Source organism: Corythoichthys intestinalis, chromosome 6 (genome assembly GCF_030265065.1).
Source record: "Corythoichthys intestinalis isolate RoL2023-P3 chromosome 6, ASM3026506v1, whole genome shotgun sequence".
Lineage (NCBI taxonomy): Eukaryota > Metazoa > Chordata > Actinopteri > Syngnathiformes > Syngnathidae > Corythoichthys > Corythoichthys intestinalis.
Genome location: NC_080400.1, coordinates 28,243,611 through 28,253,928, shown reverse-complemented (window position 1 = coordinate 28,253,928; position 10,318 = coordinate 28,243,611).

Here is a 10,318-nt window from a genome sequence, read left to right as displayed (position 1 = left end):
CGAAAAGGCCGTTAATGGGATGGTTCCCAGACTATTTCTCTCAGTGTTTGAAAAATACAGGGAGAATAGTCTGGCAGAGCCAGGCAAGGGCATTTGTGCGTTAATTGCATCAAATATTTTAACGTGATTAATTTAAAAAATTGATTACCGCCCGTTAACGCGATAATTTTGACAGCCCTAGTTTTCCTATTTTAATGAGGATGGCGTTCAAACAATGATCGAAGGGGGAAAATAAGTAACAATTTAAGTAAGGTGTGTGCCCAATCACTGATAAGTGGTTTAAAGCTGCCCTGTCCACTATAAAACACTCACCTGGTAAGAACTGTCTTGATGAGAAGCATTGTCTGATGTGCATCATGGCTCGGTCAAGAGAGCTGTCTGAAGACCTGCAATAAAGGATTGTTGATTTGTATAAAGCTGGGAAAGGATGCAAAACCATCTCTCAAAGTCTGGATGTTCATCAATTGACAGTCAGAGAAGTTGTCTACAAATGGAGAGAGTTTGGCACTGTTGCTTCTCTCCAAAGGAGTGGCCGTCCACCAAAGATGATGCCAACAGTTCAGCGCAGAATACTCAGAGAGGTAAAAAAGAACCCTAGAGTGTCTGCTAAAGACTTACAGAAATCACTGGCACGGTCAAATATCTCTGTGCATACATCAACTATATGTAAAACTATGGCCAAAGGAGTGGCTGTTCACCAAAGATGACGTCAAGAGTTCAGTGCAGAATACTCAAATGGTAAATGGTGTTATATACAGTGCTTTTCCACCTTTCAAGGCACTCAAAGCACATTACACTACATCGCCATCTACCGACTGGTGACGCAGCACCAGGAGCAATGTGGAGTTCAGTATTTTGCTCAAGGACACTTAGGCGAGTTCATCAGGGCAGAGAATCGAACCCACAACCTCTGGGTTGGGGGACAACTACTCTACCATTAAGCCACGCCATCCCCATACTCACAATACTCAGAGACGTAAAAAAAACAACCCTAGTGTGTCTGCTAAAGACAGAAATCACCGGCACAGTAAAATATCTCTGTGCACACATCAACTATATGTAAAACTATGGCCAAGAATGGTGTTCATGGGAGGACTCCACAGAGGGAGCCACTGCTTTTTGGAAAAAAAAAAAAACATTGTTGCTCATTTAATGTTCGCAAAAAGGCACTTGGACACTCCAAAGACGTTTTGGCAAAATATTTTGTGGAGTGATGAAACCAAAGTTGAATTGTTTAGGTGTAATACACAACGTCATGTGAGGAGGAAGTATGGAACAGCTCACCAACATCAACACCTCATCCCCACCGTGAAGCATGATTGAGGGAGCATCTTGATTTGGGGCTGTTTTGCTACCTCAGGGCCTGGACAACTTGCAATCATTAATGGAAGAATGAATTCAAAAGTTTATCAGGATGTTTTGCAGGAAAACCTGAGGCTGTCTGTCAGACAGGTGAAGCTAAAATGAGGATGGATGCTGCACCAAGAGAATGATCCAAAATACAGAAGTAAATCAACTTCAGAAGGGTTTCAGAAGAACAAAATACACGCTCTGGAGTGGCCAAGTCAAAGTCCAGACTTGAACCCCATTGAGATGCTGAGACATGACCTAAAGACAGAGATTCATGTCAGACATCCCAGGAATCTGACTGAACTATAGCGGTTTTGTAGAGGAGAATGGGCCAAGATTAGTCCTGATCGATGTGCCAGACTGATCTGCAGCTACAGGAAGCGTCTGGTTGAAGTTATTGCTGCCCAAAAAAAAAATTAAATATTAAATATACACTTATTTATTTTTCCCCTCCTGTCATTTTTTGCATGCTATCCTCATTAAAATATGAAAACCTATTTTTGGTGTTTGGGTGGTTTTAGTTAGTTTCATCTGTGTGATTCAAATAAAGATCAGATCACATTTGATGGGGATTTTATGCAGAAATGTGAGAAATTCCAAAAGGTTCAGATACTTTTTCTTACCATTGTATATTATTCACACTAAAATGTATTTTGAAGATCAATTCAACATGCTTAAACTTGTTCTTTTTTTTCTTTTTTGCTGTTCCAGAAAATGCTCATTTGAACCAGTCAGAACTAATTATCTCTGCAGATCACATGTCAGTACGTCAGCCAATTGAACGGACAACTGACTCCAAGTCCAAGCTGTGCTACGTGCATGCGCGCATCGACGCGACTCAGCAGACTCAGATACAGTGGGGCAAATAAGTATTTAGTCAACCACTAATCGTGCATGTTCTCTCACTTGAAAATATTAGAGAGGCCTGTAATTGTCATCATGGGTAAACCTCAACCATGAAAGAATGTGGAAAAAAAACCCAGAAAATCACAGTGATTGATTTTTAGAGAATTTATTTACAAATCATGGTGGAAAATAAGTATTTGGTCAATACCAAAAGTTCACCTCAATGCTTTGTTATGTACCCTTTGTTGGCAATAACGGAGGCCAAACGTTTTCTGTAACTCTTCACAAGCTTTTCACACACTGTTGATGGTATTTTTGGCCCATTCCTCCATGCAGATCTCCCCTAGAGCGGTTATGTTTTGGGGCTGTCGTTGGGCAACACGGACTTTCAACTCTCCCCACAGATTTTCTATGGGGTTGAGATCTGGAGACTAGCTAGGCCACTCCAGGACCTTGAAATGCTTCTTACGAAGCCATTCCTTTGTTGCCCTGGCTGTGTGTTTGGGATCATTGTCATGCTGAAAGACCCAGCCACATCTCATCTTCAATGCCCTTGCTGATGGAAGGAGATTTTCACTCTCTCGATACATGGCCCCATTAATTCTTTCCTTTACACAGATCAGTCGTCCTGGTCCCTTTGCAGAAAAACAGCCCCAAAGCATGTTTCCACCCTCCATGCTTCACAGTGGGTATGGTGTTCTTTGGATGCAATTCAGTATTCTTTCTCCTCCAAACACGAGAACCTGTGTTTCTACCAAAAAGTTCTATTCTGGTTTCATCTGACCATAACACATTCTCCCAGTCCTCTTCTGGATCATCCAAATGCTCTCTAGCGAACCACAGACGGGCATGGACGTGTACTTTCGTCAGCAGGGGGACACGTTTGGAAGTGCAGGATTTGAGTCCCTGGCTGCACATTGTGTTACTGATAGTAGCCTTTGTTACTGTGGTCCCAACTTTCTGTAGGTCATTCACTAGGTCCCCCCCCCCCCCCCCCCCCCCCCCCGTGCGGTTCTGGGATTTTGCTCAGCGTTCTTGTTATCATTTTGACGCCACGGGGTGAGATCTTGCATGGAGCCCCACCTCGAGGGAGATTACCAGTGGTCTTGTATGTCTTCCATTTTCTAATCATTGCTCCCACAGTTGATTTCTTTACACCAAGCGTTTTACCTATTGCAGATTCAGTCTTCCCAGCTTGGTGCAGGTCTACAATTTTGTCTTTGGTGTCCTTTGACAGCTCATTGGTCTTCGCCATAGTGGAGTTTGGAGTGTGACTGACTGAAGTTGTGGACAGGTGTCTTTTATACCGATAATGAGTTAAAACAGGTGCCATTATTACAGGTAACGAGTGGAGCCTCATTAGACCTCGTTAGAAGAAGTTAGACCTCTTTGATAGCCAGAAATCTTGCTTGTTTGTAGGTGACCAAATACTTATTTTCCACTTTAATTTGGAAATAAATTCTTTAAAAATCAAACAATGTGATTTTCTGTTTTTTTTCTCCACATTCTGTCTCTCATGGTTGAGGTTTACCCGTGTTGACAATTACAGTACTCTCTAATCTTTTCAAGTAAGAGAACTTAAACAATTGATGGTTGACTAAATACTTATTTGCCCCACTGTAGCTGGCAACTGCAGCAGTTGGGGAAAGCTCTGTGCCGTCCGTGGAATAAATAAATATCGGTGGAAACAGATCATGGCACATAAGCATTTTATTATGCTTGTTGCATAGAATTCATAACTATTGACGGACATGGGGCGCGGGGCCGATTAATAGGGGGGCTGCATTGTTGGCGTGGCTGACAAAGCTAACAGAGTGGAATCACAGACAAAGAGCTTTTTCCGTTGAAAATTCTTGTGAATAAATGCTTAAATCCCCAACTTCTTTATAGATATGAACGTAAAACAGTCTCGATTATTTGTTAAAAGAGAGAAAAAAAAAACGGGCAGTTACGCATTTATATTTCTGTTAGTCAATGCGGCTGCCGGCACTTGTAAACAGAGCTTTTTCCGTTGAAATTGTTGTGAATAAATGCTTTAATCCCCGAATTCTTCATAAATATACAGTAAACACAAAACAGTATCGATTCTTTGTTAAAAGGGCAAAAAACCGAGCAGTTACTTTTTAACATAACTATGTCAAAGTGCGAGGCTAGTCTGTTAGTCAATGCGGCGGCCGCCATTTGTAAACAGCTTTTTCCTTTGAAAATTCTTGTGAATAATTGCTTAAATCCCTGAATTCTTTATAGATATGAACGTAAAACAGTCTCGATCCTTATCGATTCTTTGTTAAAAGGGCAAAAAACCGAGCAGTTACTTTTTAACATAACTATGTCAAAGTGCGAGGCTAGTCTGTTAGTCAATGCGGCGGCCGCCATTTGTAAACAGCTTTTTCCTTTGAAAATTCTTGTGAATAATTGCTTAAATCCCTGAATTCTTTATAGATATGAACGTAAAACAGTCTCGATCCTTTGTTAAAATAGCAAAAAAAACAGGCAGTTACACATCTATTTTACATAAATATGTCCAAGAATGATGCCAATGCCGTAGCGGTTCCCATTTTCCCATGGATTTTTTTCACGTTTCAAAATGCATGCATGGTACGAAAAATATAATAATTACCTCGAAAAAAATCACTCCTGAGACAATCCTTCCTGTTTGTATGCAGTACAGCTTTCGTACTTTTTAAATCAGGCATGTTAAACTCCTGCATGTTTTTGCTCGGCGACTGACTGGGAATAACTGATGCGGACTTTAAGGCGGCCCCTTCCTTAAAGGCATTGCACGGTGAAGGTCGATTCTGACCCGTCAATCATAATGAAGTCTATGCTTGTTGTTAAGACTTGTGTACGTAAATCTGACGTTGGTAGATTGTTTTATTCTTGGAGATGAGATCTGTGTGTGGCAGCCTGGCAGTTTTTTTTTTTTTTTTTTTTTTACATAGGGTTTTGACAGTTGCCATCATATTTACAGAATTGAAGCACTGTTCTGCCCCTTCCAATTCCGAATCTTATACTGGAACGGCGTTCCGGATCATTCCAGACCATTTTTAGCCCTGACTATTCCCCCATCCCAATTAAGGTCTGTCACAGTCACAGACAATTATACTGTAAAGCTGGTTAACCTGTAAGTTATGTTGTTGTAAGGTGCACTAAATTCTTGTTCATGTGTCTCTGCACAGCCCTGGTGGATTTCATATTTTGGGTCTTACACACTTGACCATAAATGTGATGCCCAGTTATGTGGACGCCAGGCCTTTATGGTGTTAAGTTTTTTTGTTCTTTTTTTAATGACCAAAAATAGTCATTTTCCCTATAACGGAACACATTTGGTATTTTAGCAAGAAAAAGGCAATAAAAATGATAAGGATGTAGCAGGTTGGACCTGTGCGCCGGGTCTTGAGTTTGATACCTTTGCACTTGAATGTATGTACAGTCATCCCTCGTTTTCGTTGTTAATGGGGACCAGAACCCCCTCGCGATAAGTGAAAAACCACAAAGTATTGCACCCCCACACCCCCCACCTCCCAAAATTTTTTTTGTTTGTTTTTGTTTTGTGTGCTCAATGTACTGTATTTATTCAGATTTAGCATTGGAAAGAGATACATACAAGACGTTTTTTTTCACTCCCCCCCCCCATAGTATAACTAAAAAAACAAAAACTTTTGTGTATATATACAGGATATATATGGCGGAAAACACTCAGGTGACTTGAAGTTCCATTCTGAGACCCCCTATTTTAGCCAAATTTCAAAATTGTCCTATATGCATGTGTGATACATCATTGGAAAGCTTAAAATCTCAGTTTTCTGGGGCAACTAAAATTTTGAACAGGAGGGCATTAAAAAAAAAAAATTAACAGCAAAACCCTAATTGGAAGCGAGAGCACGCGAGAGCAGAGTTAAAGGCGCCACGATTTTAACGGGATATTATCACATAGTTACCTTGTTTCGATCCAAAAACTCCATGTAGCATGTATCACCGAGTGTCAAGACACAGCTATGAATGAATGAATGAATGAATGAAATATTTATTGTCATCATCATCGGTATCATTGACAATTACAATGGCCACAGCCACATTTTTTTAAATTTGTTATTTTATGGGTGGAACATGGTGATATAACAAGGGTCGCGATGCAGAAATCGCAGACAAGTAGTGGTTGAGATTTTCTTTTTCATATAGTTAACCTTTTAAACGTTACTTTTTTTTTTTTTTTTGGATCGATTATCTATCATCTAACATATCGGGGAAAATACGACATTAACAAAAAAAATAATAATAGTACAATTAAGCGATAGTTATGAGGTAGATATCTGTGACTTTTTTTACAGACACGTCAATTCCGCTCATTAATATTCATGACGTTAGCTACTGTTGCTAAGAGGGGACACGCTTCCGTTTGTGCCCAATAGGGAATGAATGGAAATCGTTTACGAAGGAGTTGTTTACAGAGCTAAACCTACCAATTCTATCCGAAAATGTCCCTGGTGCCAAATTCACTGGTAAAGATGTGGAAAAACATCAAGATGTTCAGTTAAAGAGATGGCTTGGATGTCTAGGGCTGAAAAAGACGAAAAAACGAGCCTTCCTAAAAATAGCCTTAGCTTTTTTTATTGCCACCTTTTTCTTACGCAGCTGACGATGACATTCTCCTGTTTCAACAAGCTATCCTTTACCACCAGCCCTGTCTTTCTTACATACAGTGTATCACAAAAGTGAGTACACCCCTCGCATTTCTGCAGATATTTAAGTACATCTTTTCATGGGACAACACTGACAAAATGACACTTTGACACAATGAAAAGTAGTCTGTGTGCATCTTATATTCATTCATTCATTCATTTTCCATGCCGCTTTTTCCTCACGAGGGTGGCGGAGATGCTGGAGCCTATCCCAGCCAACAACGGGCAGCAGGCAGGGGACACCCTGAACTGGTTGCCAGCCAATCGCAGGGCACAAGGAGACATACAACCATTCACGCACACACTCATACCTACGGACAATTTAGAGTGTTCAATCAGCCTACCATGCATGTTTTGGGGATGTGGGAGGAAACCGGAGTTCCCGGAGGAAACCCACGCAGGCACGGGGAGAACATGCAAACTCCACACAGGAAGGCCAAAGCCCGGGATTGAACCCTTGATCTCAGAACTGTGAGGCAGACGTGCTAAGCACTCAGTCACCGTGCCGCCATTGCATCTTATATAATAGAATTAATTTATTTTCCCCTCAAAATATAGTCATTAATATCTAAACCCCTGGCAACAAAAGTGAGTACACCCCTTAGAAACTACGTCCATCCCTAAATGTCCAAATTGAGTACTGCTTGTCATTTTCCCTCCAAAATGTCATGTGACTCGTTACAGGAGTGCTGTCAGCATTGAGATTGAAGAGGTGGCCGGTGGTCAGCCTGTTAGTGTTCAGACCATAGGCCACACTCTACATAAAAATTGGTGTGCATGGCTGTCACCCCAGGAGGAAGCCGCTTCTGAAGACGGTACACAACAAAACCCGCCCGTCTCATCAGACCATAGGACATGGTTCCAGTAATCCATGTGCTTTGTTGACATGTCTTCAGCAAACTGTTTGAGGGCTTTCTTTTGCGGTTGTTTCTACAAGTTCCATAAAAGCAATGTTTGATCGGCATGTTCGTTTGTGAAAGATTACCAGGGAAAAGTAGCAGAAATAACTAGAGATGTCCCGATCGATCGGCGTCCCGATCACGTCATTTCAAAGTATCGGAATCGGCAAAAAAATATCGGCCATGCCTTTTTTTAACATATATATATTTTTTAATTAAATCGTTTTCTAATTGTATTTAACGTTACAGACATAATATGTTACACTCATCCAGAGTCTGAGTTTAGGCTTAAGGTAGGGTTATCAAATTTAACCCGATTACGGCGGTAATTAATTTAAAAAAAAAATGTATCATGTTAAAATATTTAGCGCAATTAATGTATGCGTTGCACGACCCACTCACGCATTGTCACGCTCAATCTGTAATGGTGCCGTTTTACCTATATAGAGAGATAAAAGGCGGCGTAAAATGAGTAGAGTGAATTATGGCATCCTTTGGAGCCTTTTTTTAATTGGCTAAAGCCTTACAAACCCTCTTCCTACGATTAGAAATATCATGGGAAGCAATGTGGGGAAGCAAGGTAGCAATTAATCTTTTTCTTAACACCTTATGTTATTCCCCAATGCAGAGAAGATATATCAATTGGTAGCACTACGCACTGTCATGGTTCCACTTCCCATCATGCATTTGGGCATGGTTCCAGTATCATTTACTGAAAGCTCAACAAATACACTAGATGGTAGAGGTGTGCAAAATTTCCGATTCTTAGATTATTCGCGATTCGGCCATGGAAGATTCGAGAACGATTCACAAACATCCAAATTCCAATTATTGAAATATGCCAAGTAAAGCAGAAGTACGACACACTCAGCGCGCCGCACGGTCTTCGGTACGCAATTAGGGACGGAGCGAGAGTAGCTAAACATCATGCTTCTCATTACCCGGCCCCTCGGGTAACGCCAATGCTCAACTCACGGCTCTAGCTCAACTCATGCCACGAGATAAAAAAAAAAAACAACAACATACCTGACTGTTGCCGAAAAGCTGCTACAAGCCACATTATGTTACGGTAGATATCATTTATATAGGACTAGATGCAATATAGCTTCGGTATCGTTACCAGCACATCTACAAAAAACTAGATGCGGGCGTTAGTAACGGCCGCCATCTTAAAGCAGTACACTTCCCTGCAAGGCTGTTGTTGCGAACCTTCCAAGCGAACCTAATTAACTTTTTATCTAAAATACTCCTAAATCGGTAAAATATTGACTTGAATCTATCTTTAAAATAGTTTTAAAACTTTTACATGTTGGAAGTAGACAAAAGAGAAATTATGGAATAACAGGAGCAATTTTAACAACTTTAACGGTTGATTCACAACATTAAATTAATTGAAAGTAGTTTAAAGCTGCTGATATAGAATGGGGACTGGAGTTTTCTATTTACTGTTATTTTTGTATATTTGTTTACTGCTATATGTTAACTTGATACTGAAATAGTAGTTTGGTTTAGCCTGAGAGGATTTTTGAACAATTTTGGAACTAATGTACAAAACAAATAAAAAAAAAATAAAAAAAGGAGTGGGGTGCATCAATAATCGTTTTATAATCGAATCGGCGCCTCTGAATCGTAATCGTAATCGAATCGTTAGGTGCCCAAAGATTCCCAGCTCTACTAGATGGCAATATTTAGTCATAATATACAAAGTCACAAGTCTTTCTATCCGTGGATCCCTCTCACAGAAAGAATGTTAATAATGTAAATGACATCTTGAGGATTTATTGTCATAATAAACAAATACAGTACTTATGTATTGTATGTTGAATGTATATATTCGTCCGAGTTTAATTCATTTTTTTCTTAATGCATTGCCAAAATGTATATGATCGGGAAAAATTATCGGGAATGATTGGAATTTAATCGGGAGCAAAAAAAAGTAATCGGATCGGGAAATATCGGGATCGGCAGATACTCAAACTAAATGATCGGGATCGGATCAGGAGCAAAAAAACATGATCGGAACAACCCTAGAAATAACATAGCTTCAATGCGAGGGCAGGTCTATAACGTCCCACTTCCACTTTACGATGCGACGTCACAGTCTAAAAATAGAATTCTTGCGGTACGCTATTCATTGTGTGTAAGTGAGCAGCTCGAGCGGATCACAGTAGACTCACTCAATGAAGCATTTAATAAAGCCGAGCCTTTTCTACTACTTTACTATTGTTTTAAAATACTTTGGTGTGACAGGAACATGTTTAAAACTTATCATAATTATTACATTTGAAGTGCTTAAAAAATATAAAAATGTTTATATACAATCTTTTTAAAATTACACTTTGGGGAAAAAGTGAAAAAATGTCTTATATGTATCTGTTTCCAATGCTAAGTCTGAATAAATACATTGAACACACACACAATTTTTATTTGGGGAGGATGCGCTACTTTGGATTTTTTCACTTATCTCGGCGGGTTCTGGTCCCCATTAACCGCGAAAAACGAGGGATCACCGTATTTGCTGGGTGCTCGTGAGCTCTGTAC